Raw genomic sequence first — 15,917 nt, forward strand, 5'->3', positions numbered from 1 at the left:
CTTTGCAAGTCACCTACACAGTAAGCTTTTTAAAAATTTTTTTATTTTATTAGTAGTGTGTGCAACTCTTTGAAGATTTATTTTTTCTAAGTTTAGAAGTAGGACTATATATGTCTAGAGGGTGTCTGAACATACTCTGATTTATTAGTTCGGTAAATTAGTTCTGGGTATAATATATTGGGTAGAGTTTCTCTGTCAGGGATATGTTGCTGGTCCAGCAAGTCAGGCTAGAGCCTCTGTGAGAGGGTCTGTGCTTAAGGCTCCGAACCCTCAGTGTGAATGTGTGTGTGACATGTTTGGCACTCTTAGGAACAAGGGATTAAATGATTACCAGGAGTATCTTTATCCCTTTCAGCTTTTCTTTCTAGTCGGGTTATTTTTCTTGCAGCCATTTCTGATGCAATAGAAAAATGGTATCTAAATCCTTCGACGTTATAGTCTGCTTGTACAGATACCAAAGAATGTATTGATTGAGAGCTCCAGACATCATCTAGGGAATGAGTCAGAATGGGACATAATTTGGCTTTTATGCCAACCCCATATCTGATCGATTGTTGAGTTGAAGATAAAAGGAATGGAAATAAAGGACCCCTCTCTCCTCTCTGTATTTGTCTAAAATAGAGTATATATTTACAAAGATAAAAGGTGATCTCTTCCACGTTCAAGAAATGGTGTCCTCTAAAGACAACTTTAGACACTTATCATCTGGATACAGTGATGGAGGAACTGGCACTGAGAAATTTCAACAATCAGGACGTCCCTCTCACTTATTTGCCCCACCTCACAATTACACATTTAAGGTTGGAGATATAGCTCAGCAAGTTGGTAGAGTGCTTATTTATCATGTATGTAATAAGCCCTGGATTCAGGTTCCAGCAACACAGAAACAGTGTTTGGTGATTCATGTCTGTAATCCAGCACTCAGGAAATAGAGACACGAGGGTCAGGAGTTCACTGTCATTCTAGAGCTGCATAGAGAGTACAAAGCTAGGCCTGTGATACATGAGAACCTCTCACCCTCTCCACCGCTTCACTCTACAGATCAAATTGCCACTTCTATAGGTTTGTAGTCCTTTTCCAGAAGCTTGTTTCTGTTCAAAAATTCACTGTTCTTTAATAAAGATGCTGTCCACCTGGGATTTCACTCGCCTCTAAGAATTACTCATTGCCCAGTGCTTCCTTAATATGTATGAACTACACATGTAGACAAATTTCTGTTTGTTTTTTAATTTGTTAAACTGTGCACTGTGATCAGAAACTGTTCAGAACTTCTGTGGCAGTCATAGTGATTCCCTTATATCATGTACCAACTGGTGTTGTCAGGGTGCTTGAACTCTCAGAGTAAACTATCCTGTTTTAGATGCTAAGTTTGGAGCTGAAAGATGGGGTCAGACTCCTAAGCCAGTAAGAGTGAAATTAGGCTTAGGGTATTTTCAAAAATATGGGGAGAAGAAAAGCTCAACTCTACTTAAATGTATATGTTGTTGAATCAGGCTTTCAATCTACTTTCTCTGAAATTCTAGACTGTAATTGTGAAAATACAACCATTCACGCAATAAATGTGCACATGTAACAATAAGCAGAAAGAAAATATGTCTACCACATGGAGCTTAAATTATAGGTCATTTAATAAAGTACTAAAAAAAGTTTTCTTTCTAGGGAGTTTTAAATTTTACAAAGAAGGTGTCTAGGCAACTACTAGGAAGGTAAGGGAGATTATGTTCATGTAGGTAGTAAAATGCAGGAGAACACTGCTAAAGAGTTAAAGTCCTTAAAGCAAAACAGGAAAACAACCAAACAGGTAGAAGTCCTTAAAGAAAAACAGGAAAACACACCCAAACAGGTGATGGAAATGAACAAAACAATACTAGACCTAAAAAGGGAAGTAGACAACATAAAGAAAATCCAAAGTGAGGCAAAGCTGGAGATAGAAACCCTAGGAAAGAAATCTGGAACCATAGCTTCGAGCATCAGTAACAGAATACAAGAGATGGAAGAGAAAATCTCAGGTGCAGAAGATTCCATAGAGAACATGGGCACAACAATCAAAGAAAATACAAAATGCAAAAAGATCCTAACTCAAAACATCCAGGAAATCCAGGACACAATGAGAAGACAAAATCTATGGATAATAGGAGTAGATGAGAATGAAGGGCCAGCAAATATCTTCAACAAAATTATAGAAAAAAACTTCCTAAATCTAAAGAAAGAGATGCCCATGAACATACAAGACGCTTACAGAACTCCAAATAGATTGGACCAGAAAAGAAATTCCTCCCAACACATAATAATCAAAACAACAAATACACTAAATAAAGATAGAATATTAAAAGCAGTAAGGGAAAAGGGTCAAGTAACATATGAAGGCAGGCCTATCAGAATGACACCAGACTTTTCACCAGAGACTATGAAAGCCAGAAGAGCCTGGACAGATGTTATACAGACACTAAGAGAATACAAATGCCATCCCAGGCTACTATACCCAGCCAAACTTTCAATTACCATAGATGGAGAAAACAAAGTATTGCATGACAAATCCAAATTCACACATTATCTTTCCATGAATCCAGCCCTTCAAAGGATAATAACAGAAAAAACCCAATACAAGGATGGAAACCACGCCCTAGAAAAAGCAAGAAAGTAATCCTTCAACAAACCTAAAAGAAGACAGCCACAAGAATAGAATGCCAACTCTAACAACAAAAATAATAGGAAGAAACAATTACTTTTCCATAATATCTCTTATTGTCAATGGACTCAATTTCCCAATAAAAAGACATAGACTAACAGACTGGCTACACAAACAGGACCCAACATTTTGCTGCTTACAGGAAACCCATCTCAGGGAAAAAGATAGACACAACCCCAGAATGAAAGGCTAGAAAACAATTTTCCAAGCAAATTGTCTGAAGAAACAAGCTGGAGTAACCATTCTAATATCTAATAAAATCGACTTCTAACCCAAAGTTATCAAAATATACAAGGAGGGGCACTTCATACTCATCAAAAGTAAAATCTTCCAAGAGGAACTCACAATTCTGAATATCTCTGATCCAAATATAAGGGCAGCCACATTCATTAAAGAAGCATTGGTAAAGCTCAAAGCACACATTGCAGCTCACACAATAATAGTGGGAGACTTCAACACACCACTTTCATCAATGGACAAATCATGGAAACAGAAACTAAACAGGGACACAGTGAAACTAACAGAAGTTACCAAACAAATGGATTTAACAGATATCTACAGAACATTTTATCCTAAAACAAAAAGATATACCTTCTTCTCAGCACCTCATGGTACCTTCTCCAAAATTGACCATATAATTTGTCACAAAACAGGCCTCAACAGATACAAAAATATTGAAATTGTCCCATACATCCTATCAGATCACCATGGACTAAGGCTGATACTCAATAACAACATAAATAATGGAAAGCCAACATTCACGTGGAAACTGAACAACACTCTTCTCAATGATACCTTGGTCAAGGAAGGAATAAAGAAAGAAATTAAAGACTTTTAGAGTTTAATGAAAATGAAGCCACAACATACCCAAACTTATGGGACACAATGAAAGCATTTCTAAGAGGAAAGCGCATAGCTCTGAGTGCCTCCAAAAAGAAACTAGAAAGAGCACACACTAGCAGCTTGACAACACACCTAAAAGCTCTAGAACAAAAGGAATCAAATTCACCCAAGAGGAGTAGACAGCAGGAAACAAACTCAGGGGCAAAATCAACCAAGTGGAAACAAGAAAAACTATTCAAAGAATCAATCAAACCAGGAGCTTGTTCTTTGAGAAAATCAACAAGATAGATAAAACCTTAGCCAGACTCACTAGAGGGCACAGGGACAGCATCCTAATTCATAAAATCAGAAAAGAAAAGGGAGACATAACAACAGATCCTCAAGATATCCAAAACACTATCAGATCCTTCTACAAAAGGATATACTCAACAAACTGGAAAACCTGTATGAAATTGACAAATTTCTAGACAGATATCAGGTACCAAATTTAGATCATGATTAGGTTAATGATCTAACCAGTCCTATAACCCCTAAAGAAATAGAAGCAGTCATTAATAGTCTTCCAACCAAAAAAAGCCCAAGACCAGATGGGTTTAGTGCAGAGTTCTATCAGACCTTCAAACAAGACTTAATTCCAGTTCTTCACACACTATTCCACAAATTAGAAGCATAAGGTACTCTACCCAATTCATTCTATGAAGCCACAATAACTGTGATACCTAAACTGGAGAAAGACCCAGAAAAGATAGAGAACTTCAGACCAATTTCCCTTATGAATATCGATGCAAAAATGCTCAATAAAATTCTCGCTAACCGAATCCAACAACACATCAAAACAATCATCCATCCTGACCAAGTAGGTTTCATTCCAGGGATGCAGGGATGGTTTAATACAGAAATCCATCAGCGTAATCCACTATATAAACAAACTCAAAGACAAAAACCACATGATCATCTCGTTAGATGTGGAGAAAGCATTTTAAAAAAATCCAACACCCGTTCATGATAAAAGTCTTGGAAAGATCAGGAATTCAAGGCCCATACCTAAACATGATAAAAGCAATCTACAGCAAACCAGTAGCCAACATCAAAGTAAATGGTGAGAAGCTGGAAGCAATCTCACTAAAATCAGTGACTAGACAAGGCTGCCCTCTTTCTCCATACCTATTCAACATACTACTTGACGTCCTAGCCATAGCAATTAGACAACAAAAGGAGATTAAGGGGAAACAAATTGGAAAGGAAGAAGTCAAAATATCACTTTTTGCAGATGATATGATAATATATATAAGTGGCCCTAAAAATTTCACCAGAGAACTCTAAACCTTGTAAACAGTTTCAGTGAAGTAGCTATATATAAAAATAACTCAAGTCAATGTCCTTTCTCTACACAAAGCATAATCAGGCTGAGAAAGAAAGTAGGGAAACAACACCCTTCTCAATAGTCACAAATAATATAAAATACCTTGGTGTGACTCTAACTAAAGAAGTTGAATATCTGTATGATAAGAACTTCAAGTCTCTGAAGAAAGAAATTAAAGAAGATCTCAGAAGATGGAAAGATCTCCCATGCTCATGGATTGGCAGGATCAATATAGTAAAAATGGCTATCTTGCCAAAAGCAATCTACAGATTCAATGCAATCCCCATCAAAATTCCAACTCAATTCTTCAATGAATTAGAAAGGGCAATCTGCAAATTCATCTGGAATAACAAAAAACCTAGGTTAGCAAAAACTCTTCTCAAGGATAAAAGAACCTCTGGTGGAATCACCATGCCTGACCTAAAGCTTTACTATAGAGCAATTGTGATAAAAACTGCATGGTACTAGTAGCGACAGACAAGTAGACCAATGGAATATAATTGAAGACCCAGAAATGAACCCACACACCTATGGTCACTTGATCTTTGACAAGGGAGCTAAAACCATCCAGTGGAAAAAAGACAGCATTTTCAACCAATGGTGCTGGCACAAGTGGTGATTATCATGTAGAAGGATGTGAATTGATTCATTCCTATTTTCTTGTACTAAGGTCACATCAAGTTGGCCATCATTGGAAAGAGAGGCCCATTGGTCTTGCAAACTTTATATGCCTCAATACAGGAGAATTCTGGGGCCAAGAAGTGGGAATGGGGGGTGGAGGGAAGTGGGGGGGAGTGTATAGAGGGACTTTTGGAACAGCTTTGGAAATGTAAATGAAGAAAATACCTAATAAAAAAATTAAGTGCAGTGCTGCCTTTAATACTGTCCTATTCAAGTTTGGTTTGAACATTTTGGAGTTTGGTCCATATTACCTGTCACAAAACCAATAATCAGAATCAAGTATTGGAGATTAAAAATGTACTTGACTCAGGTAGCCAGGTTATTATTCTGAAAACTCCATCTTCTCTTTCATCTTTAGCCAGCAGCATATACAAGGTAAGAAAACAATATAGTCTACAGTTTAGTCTTGCTCCTTTTTGAGGTAGCTAGCCTTGTCTCTGGAATTTTATCGTGTTGGTGACTTTTCCCTTTCATTTCATCTCCATATGTTTCTCTTTTTGCCCACTGTCATTGACCTTATAAGAGAGGGATTGAATACACTAAGGGCCTTGAGTCTTGCAGTCCTTCAGATCTGCAGTCTGGATGACATCCAGCTTGAATGTTAACTCAAAATGAGCATGGGATTAACAGTGTCTATGTGTTGACCTAATTACTTGTACATTCTTCTGCAGAATGATGCAGAAGTGTGCTGTTATGATATAGAGCCTGAAATGCTTGTTTGCCCTCTACCATAAAGACTTCACTGTTTTGTTTTGTTTTGTTTTTTGTTTGTTTGTTTTGTTTTTTGGTGTGTGTGTGTGTGTGTGTGTGTGTGTGTGTGTGTGTGTGTGTGTGTGTGTGTGTGTTTATAGGGACCTGGAACTGATAATTTGAAAAGAGCAACTTTTTGTGTCAAGTTTTAAAATTTATTCTTCTTTCATAAATTACCTCCTGACTTCAGTTTTCTCTCCTTCCTTTCCCTTTGTGCCCTCCCCCTATTTACTCTTCCTCTGGTTTCCTCATAAAATATCAGTCCTCACATGGCTATCAACCAAATGTGGCATATCAAGTTGCTGTAAGACTAGGCATCTTTCCTCTTAGAAACAAAGAATTGTCAATAACAGTAGGTGTCACTATAGCAAAGGAAGCCAGGCATTAAGGATGTCTTTTCTTTCTTTTTCTAGGAAACATCACATTTTACAAGAGAAATTGTAGTCTAATCTGTTGAAGCTAAATGTGTCCATCTACTTACATTGTAGAAGGCAGATTTCATTTAAATTAACATCTGATTAATCAGATCATCATTGATATAGTAAATTTGCATCCTTTCTGGGAAGGTAATTCTAATTTTTACAAACCAAGCTTATGAGTATACTTTCAATTCTATATTCTAGAATTTGAGCCATTTCTTAAAATATTTATTTTATCTTTAATGATGTGTATGTGTCTGTATGTGGGTAAGTGTACATCAATGCATGTACTCATTGGGGCCAGAGATGTTGTGTCTCTTGGAGCTGGAGTTAAAATGGCCATGAGTCACCTATACAGGTACTGGGAACCACACTTCTTCCCAGCATATGCTCTTAATCACTGATCCATCTCTACAGCCCTGAGTCATTTATTCTTAGTAAATGTTCAAAAAATAATTTGATTACATATATTTCCTTACCAATATGTCATTAACTATATAATATCCTTGTACAAGAAAGATATGGAAACACCTGCCTTATAAAATGAATGGTAAGCATGAAATCAATACATTAATTTATGTGTTAAATGAAATTTCTTGATCATCAACCATGTACTGGTTAGAGTAGTTACCAGATGCACATGTGCATGGACCTACTGGTGCTTTCAATCTAGCAGATGCATTACAGGTTTCTGCACATTTTGAATTTTAAATTACTTTTCAAGGGTATGAGTCATAGCATCATTTTTGAATTCACAGGCAGACAGACTCTGTGAGGCTACCTTAGTCTTTTCTTAACCTACTTTGATATCTTCCACATCATATCCCCTTTTGATATTCAGCTCAGGAATTTTGAGAGGAATAGAGGTCTCCATAGACCACAAGGGTAAACATGTTTTAGATCTGGTCAAGAAGGGTTTTATATATAATTATTTGTAGAATTATGACAGACCATACCTTCCACAGGCCATCCCTACATCCCCCTGGATACCATCCTTGTCCTCTTGCCTGTCTCACAATCAGACCTGACACACTGTTGGTTTTGTTTATGCGGTTGTCTTTCATTATTTACTTCTATTGACTAATCTTCCTAAAATGCACCTCTTTTATCTGTTCCTTTGTAAACTCATCTATATTTTAAGACCTAGCTAATTAGCTTTCTTTAATGCTTTCTCGCTGCTATCTTGGTTAAGGTAGTCCTTTGGAATGTTTCTGCATCGTTTGGGCAGTCTTTTGGTTGATTTTGTATAATTTTTCCCCATAATTCTTCACTGAATGCTCTTTTCCACTTACAAGGTGCCCTACCTGTGTTTGAATTTAATTGCCTAATGTGTTCATAGTGATTTGTATGGTCATCCAATACAAGCTACTCAGCACTACTCTGGGAGAAGTCTGTCTTTCTGTGACATGTTAGTGCTGATTTTCAGAGTCCAGTAGTAGAGTACTTCACAGCCTAGGCTCAGAGCCATTTCCATGCTCTACTCTTTGTGTATCAGAAAGGAAGAACTGCATCATCACTTTGTTCGGGTTTGATTTAGGTGATGATATAAGGGCCTTATCCAGGAATATGTATTGATTGAAGTAGGGCCTTTCAGATCATTCTAACTTGTGTTGCTTCTCCTCTACATTCCCCCAACATTTACAGCTTGTGCTTTCATTATCTAATGATGATACTCTAGTTTGTTATATTTCTTCATTGTGATGTGTTTTGATGTGACTTTCAACCTAATACTTACAATTTTACATTCTTTTTTATGAAAAAGGACTATATAATCATGAGTGTACTGTTTTTAATAGCTGAGTACTACTATGAGTGTGTTTATAAAAACAATGAATTTATGACATTTTTAGGCAAATGGATGCATCTGGAGAATATTATCCTGAGTGAGGTAAACCAATCACAAAAGGGCACACATGATATGCACTCACTGATAAGTGGATATTAGCCCAGAAGCTCACAGTACCCAAGATACAATTCACAAACCAAATTAATTTCAAGAAGAAGGAAGACCAATGTGTGAATACTTCGATCCTTCTTAGAAGGGGGAACAAAATACCCATGTAAAGAGTTACAGAGACAAATTGTGGAGAAGAGTCTGAAGGAATAACCATCCAGAGACTGCTCTACGTGAGGATCCATCCCATATCCAGTCACCAAACCCAGATACTGTTGTGGATGCCAACAAGTACTTGCTGACAGAAGTCTGATATAGCTGTCTCTTGAGAGGCTCTGCCAGTGCCTGACAAATACAAAAGTGGATGCTCACAGCCATCCATTGGACTGAGCACAGGGTCCCCAATGAAGGAGCTAGAGAAAGGACCCAAGGAGATGAAGGGGTTTTCAGCCCCATAGGAGGAACAACAATGTGAACCAACCAATACCACCAGAGCTCCCAGTGACTAAACCACCAACCAAAGAGTTGACATGGTAGGATTCATGGCTCTAGCTGCATAAGTAGCAGGGGATGGTATGGCCTAGTTGGTCATCAATGGGAGGAGAGACCATTGTTTCTGTGAAGGCTCTATGCTCCAGTATAGGGGAATGCCAGGGCCAGGAAGCAGGAGTGGGTGGGTTGGTGAGCAGGGGGAGTTAGATGGGGATAGGAGGTTTTTGGAGGGAAAACAGGAAAGGGGATAACATTTGAAATGTAAATGAAGATATCTAATAAAAGAGACGCTTTCCTTGATTTCTTCCTTCTTCACAAAATCTATAACTCAACAAATTTTATTCTTTAAAAAATCACGAGTGTACTGTTTATTTATTAACTTTTGAGAATTTATTACTCAGTCCAATTCTTTTATTTTTTGTATATTGTATTAGTTGGGGTTGTGCTTAGGCTATCGACAGACTGGTTTAATGGCAGAGGCAACTGATTGGGAGGCTCTCCTGTTTTGAATGGAGGACTGGAGAACCAGACTTGGAATAGAAGGGCAGCCTCAGAAGTTCTTAGAAGTAGGACAGAGTTGCATGAGAGCCAACACTGAGAAAGACAAACCCCTTCTTCTCCATTTCCACTATCACTCTCGTCAACACCCAAGATAAATTGACCAGTTAGGCCATGGGCTTGCTTCTTGGTTCTCTTAGATTTATGAATAGGAAGAACAGAAGCTGAAATTCTCCAGTGATTCCTTGGCCTTTCAGAAGACATCATGGATTTTCAAGAAAGAAATGGATAACTAGAGTAACTGATCAATAAATATAATAACAGACTTGCATTTATGTATCCTTGCCCCATCAGAAGGTGACTGGGCTTTTCAAAATTATGACTCTTGTGCTTTTTGTAAAATTATGTATACAATAAGGTTGTCTACTGTGGTGGTTTCTATGATAGCTAACCCCTATCTTCTTGGGCACTTGAATTCCTGGACCTCAGGTGTTGACTGTTTGGGGATGCTTAGGATGTATGGCCTTGTTGGAGGAAGCTTGTCACTAGTCAGCTTTGAGGTTTCAAAAGCCACACAATGTTCCCAGATTGTTCTCTCTTATTGTTTGTGGTTTAAGATGTGAGCCCTCAGCTCTCAGCTTCCAGTTCCAGGAGCTTTGCCTGCTCACTGCTAGGCTTTCTTGCTGTGATGATGAAGAACTCTTATCCCTTTGGAACTGTAAGCCTCAAATCAAATTTCCCTTTGATAAGTGGCTTGATCATTGTGTTTTATCACAACAATAGAAAAATAACTAATGTAACAATTCCTATAGTCTTACATGGTTGTCTTAAGGATTAATTTAAATAAGGTAGAATATAAAAAGAATGGCTATTAAAACAACTGACACATAGTAGGTACTCAATAAATTATACCAATTATGAACTGTATGCATGAAGCAGCAATTATTTTCTTTGCCTTTGAGTAGTTACAGTTGGAAAAGGAAAAAAATAGTAACTAACTTCATTTAAACTTCATACTATCTTGGAATTAAGAAGGGATAATTTTATTATATATGAGGTTTTGAGAAGTTAACATGGGGTCACACAGCTTATAAGTGGCAGGCCTGAGGCTTGGGACAGTTTTTCCTGGAACGACTGCCCATTAACTTGGGGAAATAAATAATGCATAGTTTAGGGCAGTTATTTAGTTCAATTCTATTTGGAATGTTTTACTAAGGGTAACCTGATATGACAGTTAGTATCAGAAAATATCAATACAATCAATTAATGTTTTAATACAATTGTAGTCTAGGGAGAAGGGTGGACATATACAAGCTTTATATATGTAAAACTTTAACTGAAATTCAAGATAATTCAACAAACACAATGATTTTAAATGTATTTCCTTTAATAAGCATAAGTCAAGGAGTTTGGTCTCTGAGGTTCAGTGATTACTAAAATAATAAGCAACTGCTCTCAGGGTGGCTTATATGCTGCTGTATATAAACATCAATACACTCATGAAGAACTTTTAGTCATGGAGGAATCTTCAAAAGAAAGGGCAGAGGGAAGTTTGTCTTGGAAGTTGGTGGAGGGTAATTTTGATGTAGGGTGCTTCTGAGGGTCTAAGTGGTCAGATGTGTTCAGGTGTATGTGACATATGAGAGGAGTATATGGGGCAAGGAGCAGAAGTTGGGCATGCACTGGGGGCTTTAAAGAGTCATAGTAAGCCTGTACAAAAACAGGGAGGTGGGTGCCAAGATACACAGATCTACAGTGAGAGTGTTTAGATCAGTATTACGAGGTTACTAGATGGCCCTAAAGAAGGGAAAACATTGAAGTCAAAGTAGTTTTTGAGAGTTAGGCAATGGAGGAGGAAGTGCTTTGGTCAGAAAGCCCATAGGTTATAAATTTTGGAACAATGGGACACTATGACTTAAGGATGAGAGATTAGGGTTCATGAAACATGCTTAGTAAGAGAGTTGTTTCCTGTGTGGCAGGAGAGTTTGATGCTTCTCAGCATCCTTCTCAGGATGCCACGAGAGGACATCAGGGAAGAAGTAAGCTATCAGGATATCAGGATACCATTTTCTAGGCAGATAGATATATCTGTTTTAGACAGAAAATGCTGGGACCACATGAATGAAGTAGAGGCAGCAAGGAGTTCATTGAACTTCCTTCAAGTAGGTCAGGTGAGCCATGTTGAAGAGCCACCTATGTATAAGACATAGACATTAACATAGATAAGAGCTTTTGACACAAAGAGCTGGCAACTTCCAGCACAAACTGTGTGTAAGTGATAAGAGGAAAGAAGAGAAATCTGAAGATGACTGCAAGGCAAGTTCAGACGGATGCACTTTTCTGAGAGAGGAAGCTTGGTGGTGGGGGGGGGGAAGCTGTGACTGAGTTGGTACATAAGGAATTGGCAGGGCTCCTGTAAATGCTCCTGAGAGCCTCCTGGGAAATCACTGCTGGGAGTCCAGGAAGTTTGGCCTTTGAGAGCACACCTATTCCAGCTAATTTTTTATAATCTGTGAAAAATGTTGTGAATTTTTAGATGTTTGCTATTTTCAAGAAGACAGAAGTTTCACAAGTGTTTGTCAGAACCAACTGGCATTTTCCACCCAAGGAAAGGTTTTCATCTTCCAGAAACAGAATGTTCAGTAAAAGAGAAAGCTACTTGATGATTTCTACTTCCTTTTTCTAGTTCTGGAAGCTGAATTGTTAGACTGGCTCAGAGCTGAGGAATAATATTATAATATTAGGGAATATTATAATATCACCTTAGTGTCTCCAAGAAAATCATCTTGTTAAAATAACCCCTCACTGATAATGAAAAGATATACCAGCCCTGGTATCCCTGCAGGAGGTAATAGGAAAGAGTAGAATGATAGAAATGTTTCCTTAAAATTTATTTTTGACTATTTTGATAGTTCTTACAAAATATCAGATACAGAAGAGTAGGCCTGGGGGGTGATATAAATTGCTAAATAAGAAAAAATGATACCAATAAAAGAGATATTGAGGCCACTAAGCACTTAAAAGATTGCATTTGAAATAAACTGCTCTCTGTTGTGCCAAGCTGGACATCTGAAAATTAAGGGTGGATTTTATGTTCAGTCCCAATCCCTGAATGATTAGGAACTGCTTTTTTTGGTTTTTTGTTTCCCCTACACATCGATTGTATAGTCAATCTTAACACATACATTTTCTCTCTTGAACCATACAGCTTTTTCCTTGTTAATTTGAGGTATAGAGCCTGGGTTTCATGATACTGAATTTACCATCAAAGGTCATTTTTAATTGCTATCTCTTGTGTCTCAGACTGCATCATTGCCTATCCAATGTGACTCAGCCTGGGCCTAGGCACTGACTCATGGAGCACCGCATAGACTAGTGACACAGACTGAGTGTCAGATTATGCCATATGAAACCAGGGAAGAGAAATGAGGCTTCTATTGCCAAATTCCTATCTGACCTTGATGCAGTCTAGAAAGATGAGTTCATTTTTCAGTTTTCATTGTTATCATTACAGTGACTATTAACTTCCTGGTTTATATGAATTTATTCAATTTTGTTTTGGAAGGATGTGGGGTATAGAGACATGCATATTTTTCATAAAATCATCTCACTGTAGTGGAGATGGCTCAGGCTGTGGAGATCTTATGGTCTCTTGGCCTCTGTTTCAGCAATCAGATTCAGCAATTTCCTTTCCCATTTTTCTATGGCCTTTGTATTTCAGACTCACTGTCAGGCACTTATTTACTCCTGTAAAGCTCCGTAGGACAATGCTATTGGCCCTGCTTTGCAGGTTGGGAACTGTCAGTTTTCCAAGGACACACTGCTGATAAGTAATGAGCTTGAGATCTGACCTGTGCTGATCTCTTCTCAGAGCCACTCCTTCTTCAGCTTCTTCCTAAATTTCTTGTCTGTAAATTATGACTGTTATAACACCTATCTTCAGGGGTGTTGTACAGAATAATAAATAGAGCTATGAAGGGAACAGGACCCTACTTACTACATGTTAGGCAACCAATAAGGGGTTGATGCTATTACTAAAACTAATGAAGAAAAATCTTAGCAAAAGTTGCCATAGAAATGAAGCCCTAGCAGGAACAAAACCTTTGATCCTCCGGTGTAAATGAGTGTGTTGTTACTGGCTCTTGAAGCATTTGATAAGGAAGTCAACCAAGGAATAAAAGTTGTGAAATGTCAATTACTGTATATAGCATCTTGTTGGGAAACAGATTTTTCTCTTTCATTTTAAATCATGTAATATTCCATACATCACTCCATGTTGATCCGATAGAGCTTTTACTCTATAATGTTTTCTCTAATGAAAATAAACTTGTGAGATTCAGTAAATGTAGTCTGTACTCAAGGTGGTAGGGGAGAGCTGAGCTTCCAGAATAAGTGTGGAGAGCACTACTTTGGGGCAACAAATTTCTTTTACCTTTGGTAAATGGCATCTAAACAAATACTGGAACACAAGACAAAACCATAAGAGAGACCTAGAGTTTTATAAGAATAGTAACTACAAGGAAAATGTCCTAGAAAATTCTTGATCATGACATAAAAGAGAATAAAAAGCATGTGGCTCTGCCCATTTGTTTTGACTTTTCTGTCAACCAAAGAGAAGTGAAGATATATTGTCTCTGATGAGAAGGGGCATCAAGATAGAGCTTGAATGTTTGAGACCAAGGGAAATATCTCATTAGTCTATTTTTAATTTTTTACTGCTGGGCACTGCACCCAAGTCCTCTGCATGCAAAGCACACCACTCTACCTCTGAGCATCCCCGACTCTTCTTGCTACCTTTCTCCTTTTCAGGCATGGTCTCATTATGCAGCCCTGGCTGGCCTGAAATTTGCGATGTTGATCAGGTGGCCTCAAACTCACAGAGATCTGTGTGACTCTGTTTTTGGATTCCTGGGATTAAAGGCATGTAACATCATATGCAGGGGTTTGTTTTGTTTTTTGTTTTGTTTTGTTTTGTTTTTGATTCACCTTCTAATACTTAAAACCAAGTGCAATTCTGATCAGAGGTGGCACTTGTAACCGATTGTAGACACGGACATTAAATGATAGAAACGATTACTGGGAGCAAGGTTGGTTATAAAGGCAATTGGCTCATGTGGTCTGTGTCTTTCAGACTTCTGAGCTGTATTCCTATGGGAAAATTCAAGTGCCAAAATCAAGAGAAATGAGTAAGGACAGATGCCCATCTTGCTCTGTCTGGTGAATAGTGGAAAATCTAGGGGCAGCTGGACCTCTTGATGGAGATAATCACATGATTGAGTTTAAAGCCATAAAGGAAGGGAGAGGGGCAGAAGAAATTACAGAAGCCATGCCATGGTATTTTTCCAGCACAAGTTGGAAGAATTTGATTGCAGTGAAACTCAGGAAAGAACAGCATTTAGAAAACTGTTTTTCGCAACATAATGTCATCTGTTAGGACTGGCAACCAGAGACTACAGAGTATAGACTACCAAGAGAATGACAGTACTGAAAATGTGTATTTGATTCTTACAGCTGCTCTATAGGACATTCTTATTATCCTCTCTTATCCATGTTAAGGCCAAACTTCACAGAGGCTAGCAAGTCACCCACTATCAAAGTCATTACAAGTGGCTGAACCTGATCTGTAGTTCTTGTTACTTAGTACCCACCTCAAAAATGGTCGGAAAGTGTTGGAAAAAGGCAATAAATGCCTATGGTCAGCTCTCAGTAGTACACGGTCTAGTGGATAAACAGCTCTACTTTGGATGCTTATTAATATTTGAATTTATAAAAGTGGAATTTTTATAATTGTTTTCTCTTTATATTTATTTCCTTGACATTGTGTGGATGGGATATGACTCAGTGCAGATAATCTGGTGTGAGAACTAAAAGAGGGGCCCTGGGGAAGGGAGGGAGGAAAGACCCACGATCTGCCAGAATTCCACCGATGGTCTGGACAGGCAGACATGGGAGAGCTGCCACACGCTTCTCACTCAGCCTGGGGTGGTCATCCAAGCCTCTGACCCACTCTTCAGGGGGCTGACAAGGGGCAGCCCAACCTGGGAGCCCCAGGGCTACTCCCCAAAGCCCCAGGGTTATGGGAGTGAGGGATGAGGGAAGACAGGTTCCCACACCGGCAAGAGTGAGTGCAGCCTTGACGAGCAGAAACTGTCTATGGTTTTAGAGATTTATTATAGAGAGGCAGGGGGAAAGAGAGAAGGTAGAAGAGACAGAGAGAGAGAGAGAGAGAGAGAGAGAGAGAGAGAGAGAGAGAGAGAGAGCGAGCTAGAGAGAGAGAGAGTAAGAGGG

This window comes from Mus musculus, chromosome 4 (assembly GCF_000001635.26).
Source record: "Mus musculus strain C57BL/6J chromosome 4, GRCm38.p6 C57BL/6J".
NCBI lineage: Eukaryota > Metazoa > Chordata > Mammalia > Rodentia > Muridae > Mus > Mus musculus.